Genomic DNA, 19,130 nt, shown 5'->3' on the forward strand with positions numbered 1-19,130 from the left:
TTGAGAAGCTGAGTTGCCTTGTGCCAATGCAGAGTAATTTTAGACTCACTCTACTTGGGACACTAGGCTGCCATTTACAAGGGTTGTATGTGGGATGCTAGGAAATAAGTTCTTGAAAGCAAGGTAGGACTCTATGTTTATGGTTTACTCTTTAGTGCATGTAGTTGACTGAGAGAGAGAAAAAAAACGTAAGAACGTGCAGGAGGGTCTCTGGGTCCTTTGCAGTATATCTGATTACGTTTGCTGTGGAAGCAGCACATGATTCTAGCAGAAAGCATGGTCTCTTTGGCAGTCGGATCCCCTCTTGCTGTAAGGCAGCCAGTTGAGAAGTGAATGGGGGCAACGATTGGGTGGATGCACAATTCACGCGTTGCTAGGATCTACTCTGCTCAGGTGCCTTGTTTCTTTCTCTTCCAATTCACATTATCTGCAGAATAAAATTTTCAAACAGCAGCGGGAAGGCATTAGCTAGTGTGAGCCTTCCAAGCCTGTGGTTCCAGGGGACTATACAAAAGACAAACCAAGTGCCTCAGCCCTGCTGACATCTCATATACTCTTAGACAATGCTATTTCGTATATGTGCTATCTATAGCAATGTTTATTTGTAGATTTCTTCTATGTTCTGCTTAGTGACATCACATTGCTAGTTTGAAATTATCTGAGGATAATAAACAAAGATGTGCAAATGCTAACAGTCAGGTGTCTTTGCCTGCCTCTGTCTCCATAAGAATCTGGTAACCTTCCCCGCGCCCCGCGCCAAAAAAAAACCCTCAGTAAGCTGCAGAGTTGGAATATAAATTCCTTTTGGATAATTTGTTACAAGGTGTAGCTACTGTGGCCATTACAGAAGCCATTAGAGAACATGAAAAGGAAAAGTTGATGTCGTTCCTTGGACATTGGTCCTCGGTGAAACTTTAATTGCCTTTTGTTTGAAGTCTGATTAAAATCCTCTTCTAGATGAATTAAACTGTTTGAGATTACATTGCTCTTGCAGTTGGAGAAGCTGCCCTATGGCTTAATAAATTTGATAAACTTAATAAATGAAAATGGCCACAGAAAGTCCTAAGTTAGAAGTTTGTTTGAATCCAGATATTCGTGACTCAAAATTTCATTATCTCTGCTTTAGTCAATGGGAATATGAATGTATTTAGTGTTGTTGTTGTTGTTGTATGATATAGAAGATGGCATTCGGGGCCATACATGTACTAGGCACGTGTTTTATCTTTACAGCCTTACCATGGGAGGTATTTGCTTGTGAAGTGCTGTGAGCAGAGGAAGGATTTAGGAAGGCCAGGAAAGGTCTTAGGGAAACAGCACATGCAAATCAGTAGATGTGTGCCTGGAGTCCTGTGCGGTCTCTAGGGTTGAAGGGAGAGGCTGGTTTGGGTAGGAGTACTGGGAGTTCACAGACTGTGGTCAGACTGGCATCTGTGAGTAGGTTGTTAATTTCAGTCATTATATGGATGTTTTTCTGTTCAACTGTGGGGAACTTTCCAGAATGCTAAACCAACTGAAGCAACACCTGGAACTCATCTTCCTCTAGATTTCGCTCAAGCATCTGCTCAAGTGTAAAGATTTCCTAGGGAGGCTCCTGGATGGTCATCCTAATCTAGTGAGTCTTGAGGAGAACCCGGGATGGTGCTTTTTAAACACATCTGCTTAGAGATTCCAAGGCAGCATCAGGAATCACACACTGGTAAGTGCTGTTTTACAGCTTCTCGGATATCCACGTGCAAAGGAAGGACTCAATCAATGGTAATCATCGTCCCTGTTCCTCTTCGCTTTACACCCAGTCTGAATGGATCGTGACAGTTGCTGTGAGAGGCTGCAAGCTGTTAATTATTCTTCTTAGCTTACAGCTGAGAGAACTTTTTTTTTTTTGGCCCTGCACAGGATAACATGCAAATTCATGAAGTGTTTCATATATTTTATATTTTATTTTGTTATCTTTTAAAAGACGAATGAGTGGATGAATCAAAGAGTAAACGAAAACCTAGCCACTAAGGTAAAGGTTAACAACCGAACGCTACTTATACCTTCTGGGAGAGGAAAAGTCAGTTTTCTCAAATAAAGTGGATACTGGAAGTGTCAAACACTCCAGGAAAGGCCTCATGAAAACTCATCTTCTACTATCTCAGGTTAATAAAGCAGCACCAGGTCTCCTCATTGGCCAACACCAGACCCAGACCTCTAGATTCTTTGCTAATGTGCTTTTCTTGGGTGCAGACAGCCTCAGCATGGCCAAAGTGTTGTAAGGATGTTACCACACGGTGGTCTTCATCAGGACCAGCCTTAGAAACACAGTGCTTTCAACTCTTAAGTTCTTTTGGAATAGTTCCTCTTTGCTAATAATAATTCATAAAGGAATACATCATAAGCTGCATTCACCTTGTAACCTTTCTACCCACAGGGAACTGCATTATGTGAGAGTGAACCCTTTGAAGTTAGAACACCTAGGGACAATCATAGCCATCTCAGTTAATGTAAGTACATACTAAGGTTTAGACACAGCCTTGAACATAACTAGTGGTACTTTTCACAGAGTGTACCTTTATCATTAAGTGACATATGACTGTGCCCTGGAACACCACCAATGGTCTCATCTAGCCAGCATCATTGGATGATGGGTTCATATACACAGATTAGAGTTACGGAACCTTTAAGTACTTCTGTCTTTTTTTTCTCCCATTGCTTGGTGCCAGAATAAAACTGAGGATAAGAGAATGAACACAATTCCAGATGTTGGTGCTTTCATTTTATCTGCATCCAGCTAGCTGGGTAACCTTGTGTAATTCTCTCTCCCCCCCCCCTCTCTAAAGGAGAGGATGTTGGAATTTTGTAATGTCTGCTCCAAAATCTATAACTCCACTGATAGCATGTTCTTTGGTCTAAGGCAAAATATTTGCATGTAAGTCACATATCCATGGTTCTACCCTTACATTTGTTTATTTGAGATCTGGGACAATGGTAATGCATTTTGCCAGTCAAATCCTTTATATTAAAATAGTCAGCAATTTGGTTAGCTCAACATTTGGTCATATTTTTTTGTTGTTGTTGTTTGCATGGCTGTCTGTATCTGGGGATGCTTGCCCCACATACTGCATGTGTCCCTTGGTTAGAAAGCAGTTTCCATTCATCTCACCCTGCTTCCCTGTTGATTCTATTTAGATCTGATACTTCATCTTATTGAAGAACTGAAACTAAAATTTCATTCTAACAAAAGAGGCAATCAAGCTAGAAAGCATGTAATGTGCTGTAAACTTGAAGTAGCCATTCATGACTTGAACATTACATTCTGAAAGAGTCAGAACATTTGGGTGTGTGTGCGTGTATTTTTTCTTTGGAAGGAAAGAAATAACCTTACATTGTTCAGAAATGAATTGTAGAAACAGATTTTTATCCAACTCATCTGACACTTTAAGTCAAACTCAACTGATAAATTCTGTGTTTCTTTGATAGACATCATAAACATTTTTCTTTTTCAAAAACCAATCTAGCATGTGTGTATTTTTAGTGTCGATAAGGCTGTGTTAAACTTGATGTAAAATAGATGCTGCAAACATTTGTAGAGGAAAGAAAAAGGCTTTTATTTCAATATTTCCAAGAGCAGAAATAAAATGAGCAAAGGCAAATTGGAGCTAGAGGCAACTCATGAAAATCAGGGTTGCTCTTCCGTTGCTTGGCAGTAGCTTAAGCACTTCATTAGTCTCTGTGTCACATATAGAATGATATCTAGTAATTTTATGTCTGAACATAAGTGGATTGCAAAGGATATTTACTGAGTGAATAAATAAATTCTGCTGCAAAACTATGTAGTGTACTCACCAAGGATACTAGATTCAGATACATACATTAATTGAATGTCATTTATATACTTAGTTGAGAGTATGATATAATAAACATAAGCTGTTTCACTTATTTGTGGAATGCATTCAAGTGGCTCAAATGTCATGAAGACTCTTACAGATTTTCTTCACTAATCCTATAACTGAGGAAGATAAGTCTATTTTATATCATCTATTTAATTCCCACCCATTTGCATATTATCTGTGAATTTAGCAAATTCCAAAGGTGTATATATGTGTTTGTGTGTATATGGTGTGTACACTTTTGTTTAAAGTGATTGAAACCAAATATGTGTCAGATTTCAGATGGTTTTGATTTTGGATTTTTTAAATGTGCATAATGAGACTCTTGGGGGAAGAGTCCCATATCTAAACATGGAAGTGTTTTGTCTTGTGTGCACCTTGTAGGCAGAATGAAGGCAATTTCGTGGCAGATTTTTAGTGCCCTTTCATTTTTACCACAGGCACTCACAGAAGTCAAGGATGGACATTTCTGCTTATGGGATAGGGTTGCCCCTCAAAGTTTCAACTGTTGGCACATTTTGAATTTTAGATACTTAATCAAATTTTCTGTGAATATATTAACATTTATGAATGATCTTTATCCTCACAGAGCAGGGGAGCAATTTCTGTGCACAGGCCAGAGAGCTTTACAATAAAGAAAAAGGGTGGGCTTCAGGAAAAGCCCTGTTTTTACCACTGATGGATAGGAAGTCTTGAATTCTGTAGTTTGAAGAAACCATGATATCTTTCTTCATCTTTGCTGTGCTATATCTGTATCATCCTGGAGAGGTTTAAGTGCAGAGTTTGGTTATTTAACCATGTCCATGGCCTTATCTTTCTGTTGTCCTTTTACTTCTATCACTAATATATCAAGAGCAGATTAAAGCCCCCCCCCACGCCGCCGCTGCCCCCAGCCTATTCTGTGTCACTGGTCAAAGTTGTGCCTGTATTATTATTTTCTCTATTTTCTAATTCTATATATCACAAATTAGACTTCTGAAAGTCATAAGTGCAGTGTTTCAAAGGAGTTTTAACAAAAATCATTTGTAGGGAAGGGTCTCTCCTGAGATCCAGAGGGAGCACTGCAGTCTGCTGTGTTAAGTATGTCCACAACGCAAGTGTCGTGACAGTCTTGACATTACCAAAAGCTGATAATATGCTTTACAGATGCCAGCACATCCAATTCGCTATGTGTTCATGGGTTTGGTAACAGGTGACTGAATCCTTTAAAGGGGATGTTACATAAACCAGAACTTTATGAAATTATAGTGCACCATGTCTAGCTCTTAGCCGCCTTAACTCTTCATTGCTAAGGTTCCCCCACTTAAAATCCATTCATGAATCTAACTTTTCACCATCCATTTCTTCCCAAGTTACATACTTCAATATCCTTATGACCTTCCCTGGATAGAATTATGTCCTCGAGTCTTATGTAAAGCCACTTCTTTCATTTCCAACTTCCTTCCCCGGAGAACTGTCCTAGACACTGAGGGTGAGTCTACAGGGGAGTCTATACTCACTAGAGAAGAAATGTGGGCAACAAACATAAGTTCATTGTCAGTGTCAAAAATTAAAACAAAGCCTGGCAAGACAGGGCACAAGGGAATTGGGAAGGCACTTCTATTTCAGTAAAACCTAGAGACAGCCAAGTCAGTCTAGAGAAGGAAGGACTCAGGTAGAGGGAAAAAAACCTGTGCAAACTCCATATGACAGCATGAGTAGGATTGGGCATCAGGGATTGAGGAAGGGGCCGGAACAGCACAGTAGTGCTATTGTGTGGGAGTTACTTAAGCATGGGGTGTGTTCTTTCAAGACCTTTGACTGCATCTGACTCTTCTGTTCCAGTTTCTACTCTCTCTTTCCAGCAAGAAGGGATCGGTGAAGACCATACGGCATGAAACATGTGTAATTAAGATCTGTTTTTTTTTTCCCACATCACTGTCTGTTCCATTAGAAAAAGTTAAGCTTTCCTTGGTCACTGTACAGGAGTATTATAGGACTTTCATGGTTGCGAATATCTGTGGATGCACAAGTATCTAATGTAAAATGGTGCAGCATCTACAAAGGATACACCTTCTTACATACTTTAATCATCTAGGTGATTTACAATACCCAATTTAGTATGAGTGGATACTTGCTATTCTGTATTGGTTAGAGAATGACAAGGGAATAAAAGGCCTATATGTGCTCAGTAGAGACACAATTATCTTCCCAAATTATTTTCAATCTGCAGTTAATTTTCTTCATAAATGCTACATTTTTGGATATGAAAGGACAGATGTTCTTTATCTGATCAGCATTGTGCTCAGCATAGGTGCTCATATTTCTGAAAAAGAATGAATGATAAAAGCAGTTGGTGAGTAAGTGATGGATATCTGGGCTCCTTGTTCATTTGTGCACAAAAACAGCTGGTGCAAACTGAAACAGAATGCTGGACAGGAAACACCTGGCCCACTGCAAGGGGCTTCTCCATCCACAGTAGGGTTGACTACGACCAGCGCTCCTCTCAGCAAGTGCTACTCAAGTGTTTGTGTGAGGACAGGGCAGAGCCTCAGAGCTCAGAACTTAAAACTTAACTGTGAAGTGTCTTCAAAGCCCTATTTTACATACTAAATACTCAACTCGATTTTATTTTTCATTTCAAAATATTTTTGTGTATGTGCATCAATATAAATTTAATGTTTCTTTCTCATTGTCTCTACCTGAGTAGACATGCCTGGCTTATCCCTTGATTTTTATGGATGAGACATCATTAAGGACAAGATGTTAGTGCCTTCACAACATCATAGTTCACTGCTCTAATGTACTTATTGAATCTAAATTTTGACAGTGGATTATATAATGAAAACTGAATGAGTTTGGTAAAATACCCTAATTTAAAGTGTTTTCCCCAATATCACTTCTTTCTGTTGACTGTCTAACAGCACTCTGAAGCAGACCTCTCCTGTTCTCTGGTAAGCCATACCATGCACCTTGGTTTTTGGTTTTTGGTTTTTGTTTTGTTTTGTTTTGTTTTGTTTTGTTTTGTTTTGTTTTGTTTTGTTTTGTTTTGTTTTTTCTGCATACCCATATATACAAGAGTTTGGGCTGCAGACCCTGTGGCAGGATATCACAGCAGGATAATGCTGCCTCAGTGGCAGAGGACTGGAGGACTCCTTTTGTTTAGGAAGAACTGATGGGCGGAAGAAGGAAAAACAGTCGCAGCAGGAAAGGTTTCGTTGAGGTCATCAAGATATTCACATATGCGGATAAGTACATAACACACGTGCTACCACACAGCATAGGTGTCAGTTTTAGTTTTTCTTTGTTTGCATTAGTACCATGGATGCTTCTCTTTCTGTGAATAACAACATTGGGGGACGGGGCGAGGGGTGGGGGGGGGGTGGGTGATGGGAAATACACTGAGTTTGTAGGTTGCTTCTGGTTAGATAGTCATTTTCACAATATTCATTCTTCCAGTCCATGAACATAGGAGGCATTCCCTTTTTCTAGTGTCTTCCTCAATTTCTTTCTTACTGGGTTTTGGGTTTTCACTGTAGAGGTTTTAGCTTCATTGGCCAGGCTTATCCCAAGTCATTTTTTTTAAGTTTTTCTATTTGGGGGCAGGGCAGGCAGAGTCTGTTGTTGTCTTAGTTAGGATTTTATTGCTATGAAGAGACACTAAGACCATGGCAACTCTTCTAAAGGCTACCTTCCAATTAGGGCTGGCTTACAGTTTCAAAGGCCCACATGGTGCTGGTGGAGCCAAGAGGTCTACATGTTGATTGAAGGCAGCCAGGTGGGGAATGTCTTCTACATGCAGCCAGGAGCTCTGATTTCATACTGGGAGTAGCTTCAGTACAACAAAAGTCAAAGCTCACTCCCACATTGACTCACTTCCTCCAACAAGGACACATTTCTTATTAGTGTCACTCCCTGTGGGACAGCATTCAGATACATGAGTCTATGGGGGCCAACCTTATTAAAACCACCACAGTTGTGAATGGGATTATTCCCCTAATTTCATTCTCAGTAAGTTCATCTTTGATATGTAAGGAGGTTGCTGATTTTGCATGCTTATTTTACAGCCTGTTACTTTGCTTTCAAGTTACATTTACTTTCAAGTATATATTAGTTACAAGAGTCTGGTTGAGTCCTCATGGTCTCTAACGTATTGAATCGTATCATCCACAATTACTGGGACTTGGGCTTCCTTTTGCTCCATTTGTATCTATTTCATACCCCTCTAGTCTTATTGTTAAAGCTATGATTTCAAGTATTATATTGAATATAGGGGAAGAGACTCTTGTTCCTGATTGTAGTAGAGCTGTTTTGAAAGCATCCCCACTTAGTATAATGTTGGCTGTAGATGTGTCATATAAAATCTTTATTTTGCTGAGATATATTCATTTTTATCCCTGGTCTGTTTGTGTTTTTTGTCATGAAGAGATGCTGGATTTTGTCAAAAGATAAATCTGCCTTTATTGAGATCATGTAATCTCTACTCTTGAGCCCATTCGTGTGATGTATTGCATTTATTGATTTGCATATGTCTTATTTCTATCCTCATTGCAATGATAAAATAACTTATAAAGACAAGGTAAGAGACGAGGGGTTCCTTTTAGCTCCAAATTTGAGCTACAGTCTGTCACGTCATGGAAGTCAAGGCAGTCTGAACTCTAAGGACTTGGTCACATTGTATCTACTATCACAGAGGCTGGCTAACTGTACCCCAGTGCTTAGATTGCAGATAGACACCAAAACAATGAACTCCAGTGATTAAATCACTCTTTTTATTTTATACCTTTCATTATTTTACTTTAAGGGGTGGTCTTGCCCACAGTTAAGATGGGTCTTCCCATATCAATTAACATAGTCAAGATAATCTTCTATAGGCATTATCAGAAACTAAATAATCCCTCACAGATGTATGTGAAATCCTGTCTGCCAACAGATCCTGTCTTGTTGACAGTTACTACCTAAGATCACAGAGTATATTGACCTATCCTTGTATCTCTGGAATGAAGCCAGTTGACTATAGTAAATAAGCTTTATTCTGTGTCCTTGAAATTTTTGGACCGTTTTATTGAGTGTTTATGCATCTGTGTTCATGAGGGAGGTTTAGTGTGTGTGTGTGTGTGTGTGTGTGTGTGTGTGCCCCACATGTACACCTGTGTATTTGTGTGTGCGTGTAGACCACAGGAGAACCTTGAATGATATTTCTCAGGACCCATCCACTTTACTTTTGGAAATAGGACATTTTACTATTTTAGGCTTTATTGTCTTTCTCCTCATCCCCAGAGATGGGATTGCAAATGCACACAGATATTCCTGGATTTTTAACTTCAGATTCCATGGATTGTATTCATATTCTCATGACCATAAGCTCTTAGCTGAATGACCTATTTTCTCATCCCCTAATTTTCTTCAATGTGTCATGTGTTGTATATTTTATCTTTATTTAGTTTGGGCATCATGATAATACTGGCTTCTTAGAAAGAGTTTGGAAGCATTCCTTTTTCACAGAATAGTTTGAGATGGATTGGTGTTACTCTTTTGTGATTCTGTTAGAATTCAAGAGCAAATTCATCTGGGCTTGTACTGGACTTACAGATGACTATGAGCTAAGATGGGTGCTGCAAATTGAACTGGAGCTCATAAATAATAGTCAGGGTTTTTAACTGCTGAGCCATCTCTCCAACATCCCCCACGCAGTGTGTTGTAATGATTTAATAGGTATCTGTGCTAGTGTGTTCCTTTGAAACAGTTTTCTCTCTATTTCTTCTTCTTCTTCTTCTTCTTCTTCTTCTTCTTCTTCTTCTTCTTCTTCTTCTTCTTCTTCTTCTTCTTCTTCTTCTTCTTCTCCTTCTCCTTCTCCTTCTCCTTCTCCTTCTCCTTCTCCTTCTCCTTCTCCTTCTCCTTCTCCTTCTCCTTCTCCTTCTCCTTCTCCTTCTCCTTCTCCTTCTCCTTCTCCTTCTCCTTCTCCTTCTCCTTCTCCTTCTTCTTCTTCTTTTAGGTAAGAGTTTAGTATCTTGTTTATCTTCAAAAAATAACTTTTGACACTTTGTATTTTGTTGTTGTTAATATTGTCATTGTTTTTCCTATTCTATTAATCTTTGCCTTAAACCATACTTATTTCCACAAACTGTTTTGAAATTTGACTAATTTCCTGAGACATTAATGTGTATCATTAATGTATTTATTTTAGAACTCTCTGTATTTTAATGTACACACTTGAGCAGTGAACTCTCTCCTTGGGAACTTCTTTTGTTATATAGTACATAGGTTCTGCTATGCTGTACTCATCCTTCTATCAGTCTTAAATTGCTCTTTTTTGTTGTTTTTTTTTCAATAATCTGTTCTTCATTCAATAAATTCAATTAGCCTCCTTGAGTTTGTGAACGCTCTGTAGTTAATTTTGCTGTTGATTACTAGCATCCCATTGTGGTCAAATAATATACAATTTTATTTATTAAGACTTGCTTTGTGTCATATGAACAATTGCAGAGAAATTCTGAAGTGCATTCTGCACTGTTTGTGTATAATGTCCTGGGGATGTCTATTACATCCATTTGATCACTCTTACCACTCAACTCACATATTTCTCTGTTTATTTTTAGATGACCTATCAGTTGCTCAGCGTGGGGTGTTGAAGTCACTATTATCTCCTGTCACTAGTTATTTGTAATCTTTAGAATTTTATCATTCCTCATTTGCTTCACTATTTTTCCACCATGGCTTCCTCCTTACTGTGTCATTCTGGGGGAATCTTTGCAGCATCTTCTGTGATGGCCATTAAATCTTTTAGGCTATTCTCTCAGAATGTAAGTCCTCCTGGGTTTTAAAGTTTCTTTAGAAAAATCATGTGCCTGCCTTTATATGCTCTTGTAGATTTAAATATAAATTTTTGTTCTGTGTATTAAATATTTTTAATTATAAAATGTTCTTTTATTTTTTCTGCTTATTACTTTAATCTGTACTTAAGTGGGTATCTTCCCCTATATTTGGGAAATTCTCTGCTATGATTTTTTCTTGAAATAGTTTTCTCTGCCTTTGGTATGAAGTCCCTCTTCTTCTCTGCCCATGATGCATAGGTATGTTCTTTCCATCATATTTCATAGATCTTCAATGCTCTGTTAATATGTTTTGCTAATTTTCATTTATCACTGACTAAATGCTCTAAATGAGTTTCTATTTTTAAGGCTTCACATTTGGAACCCCTTCTGTACTATCCCATGCAGACTTTGGGGGTGCATTTTTAGTTGGCATTATTGATGTTTTCATTTCCAGTATTACCAGTTTGCTTTTTTGTTTGTTATTTCTATCTCTTTATTGAATTCTATTTTCCTGTACAGTATTGAATTGCTCATTTAATTCACATGTTTATTTGTGTTAGAATCCACTCTAGTGTTTATTTTTGTCCTGTTTGATTTCTTGGAAGGTTTTATAATCATTCTTTTGTGTCTTTTGTCTGAAGTTTCATTGTATTCACTCCGATTAAATTGTTGCCTTAGTTTATCATGTCTCCTGTGATTTTTACATTGGGACTTACCCATCTCTGGTTAGGTCATTTATTTATTTTAATTTAAGGAATTCTTATTCTTTTAATGTATATATTCAGAATGTTCAAGATAGACCAGATTATAGGATTGAGTTGAGATTTTCCTATTTCAGACAGCTTCTCAAGTTACCAAAAACTCCTCTGAGAGTAGAAAAATGTCTTTTAAAAAAATACCCTTAAAAGGGTAGGGCCAGCGTGAAAATGTAGTGATGGTCAAATAAGTAATAACCACTCTTTAAACATCAATCATTTTAGGAAATTAAACAGCAACAGTACTGTGCACACTGATATGTTAGCATAGTAGAATGATTGTTTTTAAAAACCACTTCCTATCATGAAGAACAAACTAGAAGAAGGGAGCTAAATGTTTCAAGGAAAGAAATGATAAGAGATAAAAATTATAATTGTCATGCTCTGATAAATGCACAGTGTATTGAAATATCAAACTATGCCCCATAAGTATATATAATTATTATGGGAAAATTGAGAAAGAGAAAATGAAAGTAAAAAACTGTAACTCTATAGGGCTGAGATTCTCATTATTTTATATACTACGATAAAGCTTAACATGTACAAACTTGCCCAAGTTCATGTAGATGTGAGGGCTATGGATCTGAAGCCTCTTCCAGTGTAATCCTGTACCATCATTTACTTCAAAAAATTACATTTATTTGGATGGAGGTGTATGGATGTGAGAGGACAATTTGGTATCATCCTGTTGATCCCAGGGTTCAAATCAGGTTAGCATCCTTGGTGCCAATCACCTTTAACCACTGAGACATCTTGCTATCCCCTTCACTATCATAATCAGTAGATTACACAGTTTGTCTCTTCTTCACTGATAATATTGTCTCACTCGAGTTTTGACTAAACCTGAAACCTTGTGTAAACTACACATTTTATGTTTTGTGTTACTCTCTTAGCAGTAACTGTTACCTAAAGTGCTTTGGAAATAGATTTATGAACATAATTGCAGTTAATGATACCTCTGTCTCATTTTTACGAATTTTATGATTGTTTTTATTATTTAAAATTATTGACTACTATACATATAAGAAAAAGGATTCCAATAAAGGAGTTTATGTACTCATATTTAATGATAGCAGAATTTTTCTTCTTCGGATCCTTAAATGTTTCTGCATGGTGCACATACACCCCTTCTCTCTCATCCATTAAAATTCCTTTGCTTCCCTCAGAGGTGTTTAGTCTATGGAGTTCTATGGCATATTTTACATGGTTACATAAATGGCCAATCTGTGTGTTTGCTTTTCTAGCCTCTGATGCCTTCTAAGGTCATATTTGATATTTGCTCATGGAGATAGCACTAAGACATTTAACTTTTCTTCTATTTTTACTTTTTGTTTGCATCTTTGAAAACAAACCCTATTTCAGAGAGAGAAGCAAATTTCACACGGAGCCTCTAAAATCTTCTGCGAGTTCCCTGAAGCCCTCTTTATTTGGTTCTTGTAAGAAACCTAATTTTCTGTTCTAGAGAGATTTGGGACTTTGACTCTGTACAATCCTTCCTATTCCTGCTTTTGCTACAAAGTCACTTCTCCAAGGGCTGAACACCATGTAACATGCATTCACCCTTACCTTCAGTTTAATAAATATTTACTGAATTATAGCAGAATGAACTATAATAAGCTGACTAGTGCCCCAAATCCATTTGAAGATACATATCAGTTCTTCTAGGGCAATTTTACATTGATGACTGAAGCAGTAAACACAGGTTTTTATGTAGGGAAGATTTATTTAGTGCTTATAAACTATAGTCAGGTATTAATGTTTGTCTAACCAAGGATGCCTCAATGTAGGGTCATGTAAGGAGAAGGAGAAGTCCAGTTTGACCTTGAACACACCAAATATCCAGGAAAGTACGACCTTGAACTTCTCATTTTCGTGGTAGCTCCTGCCAAGTACTGGAATTACAGGTGTGAGCCATCACATTTGGTTTTCTGTAGTGCTAACTAAATCCAAGGTTTTACACACACTAAGCAAGAAGTTTGCCAGTGAAACATTTCCCTAGTCCCTTTTTTTGTTCTGCTTAGATGCCACTGTCATATGTTCTGTTCCACCCAATGCCTGGGTCAGGGATGTTGACTCTGACTTTACAGTTGTATCATCAGATGCCTGTGGTGATACTCTAGATACCCCTTGGATTAGGATGGGGAGCAATCTACACTGTGAAGTTGCAACTTAAGGGATCTTTGGAAAGTCGGCTGGATGGTGTTTTGCTGGGGCTAACATGTGAACGAGTGTTTTCCTGAATTGGACACACTAAGGCAGACTCGTGAGGGAATGTTGCACTGAAGCAGACACCAGACAAAGGATGTTCTACTAAAGCAAGCACACAAAAGTGCACATGATGAAGGATTCTTCACCAATGACATAAATGTATTTGTCTGCCTTACACTGCATAGTTGAGCTGCATTTGTCAGGACTCCATAGAGAGAAGTGCACCAAAAATCTTCCGGTGATGTGCTGTAGTTTCTTGCCTCTTTCTCAGACTCGGGCTGATTGGCAGAGACAGCTGAGACAGAGGCACATGCTGAGGCAAGACATGTGTAGAGGCAAGACCTGTGGAGGGCATGTGATGTTTGGAGAATATAAATAGGACTCTACAGACAGTGACAGAGGCTGAGCTTGGCTTGCTTATAGAGCTAGCTGTGTAATGATTGTGGGTCTTGCATCTTCATTGATATTCGATTCCCTGAGGGAGGCACAGAGGAGAACTTCTCCTGGCTTTCCTCCTGGTCCATCCTGTTGAATAGAGCCCAGGCTGAGGCCTGGCTATCTCTACTAGGTAGTGCCACTGCTGCTGACTCCTGTTTGCTATCCCAACTCTGCCAAACTGGATTAGCGTTGTATCTGTGAAGTGTTTGCAAGTGGATAGAGCTGCCTCTACTAACCTGTGAACTGAACTGCCTATTTCCAGACAACACATTCCAGAGTTGCTCCAAAGAAGCTTTCTAAATAGGTCCACTTTCCCCGTATTTTTTATTTTCTACTACCATCATTTAAGAGCATTTAAGAACCATCATTAAGAGTTAACTTTATAGCAATTAAAGTTACAACATTGCCTTTTGAAAAAACAGGGAGCCTATGCTTGTACAGAACGTTCTTCTAAGAGCCAACTTTGGCTATATCTATGTTATGTTCAAGCCCAGTTCTATTTTAAGAGTCCATGCAAATCTTTCAAGTCTGCAACTTCATATCTTCTGAGTTAAACAGTGGCGCCAATCCCTGACTATTAATGATACTCTGTTATGCTAAGGCTCCATCAAGCAGGTGACTCAGACAGATACCAACACCCACAGTCAAACACTGGTTGGAGTTTGACCCGTATGGAAGAATAGGAGAAAGGGTTGCAGGCCCTGACAGAGATAGGAACCCTACAGAAGACCAACAAAGTCAACTAACCTGGACCCTTGGGGCTTTCTGAGACTGAACCACCAACCAGAGAGCTTACACGGGCTGGACTTAGGCCTCCTAACACATATCTATTAGATGTGCAGCATGGTCTTAATGTGGGTCCCGAACAACTCTAGCAGGGGCTATCCCAAAAGTTATTTCCTATACATGGAATAAATATGTTCTTCTAGTTGGCCTGCCTTGTCTGGCCTCAGTGGGAGTGGATGTGCCTAGCCTGAAAGACTTGATGTGCCAGGGTGTCAGGATACCCAGGGGGTCTCACCCCCTCAGAGGAGAAGGGGAGGAGTAAGAGGAAGGATTGTGAGAGGGGGGGACTGGAAGGGGACAGTGAGTGGGATGTAAAGTGAAAAAGTAAAATAAATAGATAGATACATAAATAGATAGATACATAGATACATAGATAGATAGATAGATAGATAGATAGATAGATAGATAGATAGATAGATAGATAGATAGATAGATAGATAATCAGTGCTGAATCAAATTGACAGCTTCAACTACAAGCCTTGGCACATTATTAGTGCAAACTGTAAATATTTGAATGCTAATGAATATAAAACAAAGAGACATTGTGCCCAAAGTCTGAAAGCTGTTTCAGAAAGAGAAAAGAACACCACACTAGGCAGCTTGTGTTGTTTTCATACAGTACAACCAGTGATAGTCTTTTGAAATCATTTTTCTTCCCCTGCTCCTGCCCCACTGAAAGCTGCCTGGGAGACTCACATCTGCAAATCTCCCTTTAAAACCATTTCCTATCTGCCTGACCCCTCAGCAAAAACACTGTACTGTAGACAATAACTGACCTAGAAATATATGTATGCCACCATCTTGTAAGAGCATCCCACCCTGAGTCAACCCAAACCTTTACCATCCTTGTGCTTTGTGTTTTCTGCACACATCCTCATGCAGGAACAAGCCTAGGTGTCCCAAGGCTTGAGACAATCACCCCTCTTCCACCCTGATCATAAGTGTCCATCTCCAGGCCTTCTCTTTACTGAAGTACTCAAGGTTTGCTTTAGTGCACTAGGCATGCAAAAAGCCTAACTGTCTACTGCCTAGTTTTATGCATTCCTGGAGCCAACCCAGACCCTCCTTGTAGGTTGAGAAGCATATACCAACAGAGCCATCCTATAAACAACTAGGAACATGGGCTTTCCTGCATTTGCTATATCTTACTAGTTCCAATCATTTATTTGAGAAATACAGTTTAAGAGTGTTCCATAGGCCATCCACTTTTCCTGAGTGTTTGAGACTGAGTAATATGTTGCTGCCACCTATAGGAGGCTTGCAGTCATCTCCACTGTAGCTTGTCTGAGTATCTTATCATTAATTGCCCTGGCACCCCTTATGAAAACTTAACACCTTTGCCAAATGAGATCCTTTGAGTGTGTCATCCCTTCCTCACATCTGTACTCACTCATAACCCCACCCTGCCACAGAGAAGAGGCCTCTCTATCAAGGGGGACTGTTCTTCCAAAGACAAAGATTTGAAGTACTCCTTAAAAGGGGGCTTGTGTCCCATCACCACAATACTCCCTGATCTGGCTGGCCTTTCCCTTCTGTTTTTTTGAATATGGCTTTAGAACGGACTGGGACTCTTAGCCTTCTGTATTTAGTGGTCTAAACACGTTCTTACTTTTACAAAAGTGAAGTAAGGAAAGGGGCCATTTGTAAAGGGGCCTGTGAGGTTGGGAAGCGATAGATGCATCCTAACTGGAGCACTTTATATTCCTTCTCTGTGTCTGGAATGCCTTCTCGTGTGTAACAGGAGCTAATTTTAAGGACAAAGGTCATGGAGACCATTTAGATATGGATGTCCCTCTGTAGCTCACAAGTTAAATCTTAGATTTGAATTTGGTCCAGACAACTCTTTGGTTTTTGAGACTCGCAGTAAACCTGGTCGTTAGGGTTACCCCAAACGTATTAAAAGTATATTAACAACCACAACAGTCAACACCAAACCTGAATCAAAACAAAACAAACAAACAAACAAAAAACAAAACCTGGTGATAAAACTTGTCAATCTTAGGGCTCAGGAGTGATTCCATTACAGAAGCAAAGACTAACTATAATTCAGCTCTTTGTCCTTAAACAAAACAGAAACTTAGCTGCCTTAACATCATGCCGAATTTTACTGCTTGCAGAATTGTTTACATTTCATAATTTCATCTAACAACATGTCTTTGGGGAAATATGATCTCTTTTAGAATACTTTGAAGAATTTAAACATTCTTCTGTCTAATTATGATTTTCCTGAAGACAACTGAACTCTTTTTATTTTCTCTGTTTGGAAGAGGAAATCCATATCTTAGTTAAGGAAACCCACCAAGCTTTCTAGATGAGCAAAGGAATCAGAATAATTTCTAGGGGTTATGGATATATTCTCTACATAAAAATAGAAATTCCATAGGACAGAGGTAGTGCCAATAACAGAGAGAGTCCCCTGGGCATCAAAATCTTCCTGCTGCTAGGTAATAATTGAGCATATCTGTGGAGGGCAGAGTAAGTTGCACTGGTCCAGTATGCAGATAATCTTGCCATAGCTGAACGTGGCAGTCATTTAACCCTCACTGACAATATACACATGAAGTTATGATTAGGGAGTACTTTCCACTGGCATCTAGGGACAGATGCTTTGCCTATGGACTTCTCCTCTACCTCCGATGCCATTTATACCATACCCGCTAATGATGGCTTATAGCAGTGAGTGCAACAGACGATTCTGTTTAAGTGATGTCAGTATAACAGTTCAGATGTGCTATCATAGGAAAAGGATGCTCTCTGTTGCATAACAAGAGCTTCCCTTCCACATGAAGAAGGACACATGCTTTGACTTTAATGTCCCTCACCTTTATGACCTAGATCTGTTATAAAATGTGTCTGATGGAGACCAGGAATAAACAGAGGGAATTATGTGTGTTTTGCTAGCAGAGGATCTGCCAGTGTCTTTGAGACGTAATCATTTTGGAGGGTGGTCTCTTAATTAGCAACAGAAGGCTTGCAGCCATCAAAGTTGCACAGAAGACTTGAATTATTAAAAGTTGAAGCCTGATCATGAGTGGAGGCAGCAAATTTCCTCCTCTGCATAATTACTTACTGTGTGCCAGGAGGTCTGTGCATCTTACCCGATGCAGAACTGCCGTTCTTTGCCTTGAGATTATTACTTCTTTTGTGAGCTCTGAGGATCATGGGGATTCTTCTGTTTTCTCAAGTCTAGCACATCAGGAAGGAAAGAACAAATAGGGACAGGGCCTTGGGTACTCAGTGGGACCTTCTTTTCCCGGTGTCCCCAGATATCTTCTCATTATTTTACCTCCCTACTGTGCCAGCCGTTATTTCCCTTGACAGAAAAGGCTTCCCGTCTCATTTTCAAGGAACTAGGCATTTTCATGTAATGAAGCCGGGCTCTGATCTCAGGAATCATTCTGTGTAATTCAGCAGGTTCACCTTCAGACTTCTTTCGCCTCAGCTTCCTGCAGCCACTAAATTATAAGGCAACATGAATTCATGTAGCATATGGGGCATGGCTTCTGGGGCCAGAGGTATCTGGCTTCTTCCCAACAGCTCAAAGCTGGTTTTTTCTATTTTATTACACCCCTGATTCTCACACCCCACATTCCCCACCTTTATCTGTAGGTTATAAAAAGGTTCTCACAGGCTAATGCTGAAATGATCTTATCTTTCTCCTGTTACCCACTCAAAGCTCAGAGCAGCGAAATCATTCCCATTTAGAAACAGGAAGGCAGGCTTTCAAATCCATCCTTTCAGTAGTAGTTCACCCTGTGAACACTGAAGGACTCCTTTAGTCTTTGTCATAGGATCCTTTCTGAAACTCTGTTTCAATTATTCAGATTCCCTGTGATAGGACTATGCTCATTATTACAAGTTCCTACAAAGCTTAAGTTAGGGACTTCTGAAAGGCTAACAATGTGAAATTTTTGGCTTAGAACTCAGTATTGTCTTCCAACAAGGAAAGGAGAGCTGTGGATTGAGTTTACCCTTGAGGCTGGTAATTCATGAAATAATACCCATATAACACAACCTCAGTAAAATGCTGGCAGTGAGATTCAATGTAGCTCTATGACTGCTGAGGTTTTTGTATACCAGAAGTGAAATCCCTTCATTCATCACCTCATGGGTCTTGTATATATAAAACCAAAATAATTACATGTACCATTTTGCTTGGTTTTGTTATTCATTATAGCAGAGTATCAAACCTAATGGATATTGTGGGGACTTTCTGCTTGATAGCTGAGCCAAACATGGCCTGGTGACCCCTAAGGCTGGCATCTGAAGTGAGGGAAGTC

At 39.2% G+C, this 19,130-nt stretch overlaps 1 protein-coding gene across 7 annotated transcripts in view; it reads left to right on the top strand.

Moving 5' to 3' along the window:
- Positions 1 to 19,130, top strand: part of St6gal2 (beta galactoside alpha 2,6 sialyltransferase 2) — a 69,464-nt gene that overhangs the window by 16,358 nt on the left and 33,976 nt on the right. For 2 of the 7 annotated variants that reach the window (XM_006524267.3, XM_030249802.1), the window contains exons 2-3: positions 1,544 to 1,696; positions 2,411 to 2,483. The exons of 3 other annotated variants lie outside the window; for them this stretch is intronic. The gene's annotated coding sequence lies outside the window, so the exon portion shown is untranslated. The remainder of the gene's footprint in view (positions 1 to 1,543; positions 1,697 to 2,410; positions 2,484 to 19,130) is intronic. 2 more of the 7 variants (XM_030249801.1, XM_006524268.3) reach the window with 2 other exon arrangements.

Source organism: Mus musculus, chromosome 17, assembly GCF_000001635.26.
Source record: "Mus musculus strain C57BL/6J chromosome 17, GRCm38.p6 C57BL/6J".
NCBI lineage: Eukaryota > Metazoa > Chordata > Mammalia > Rodentia > Muridae > Mus > Mus musculus.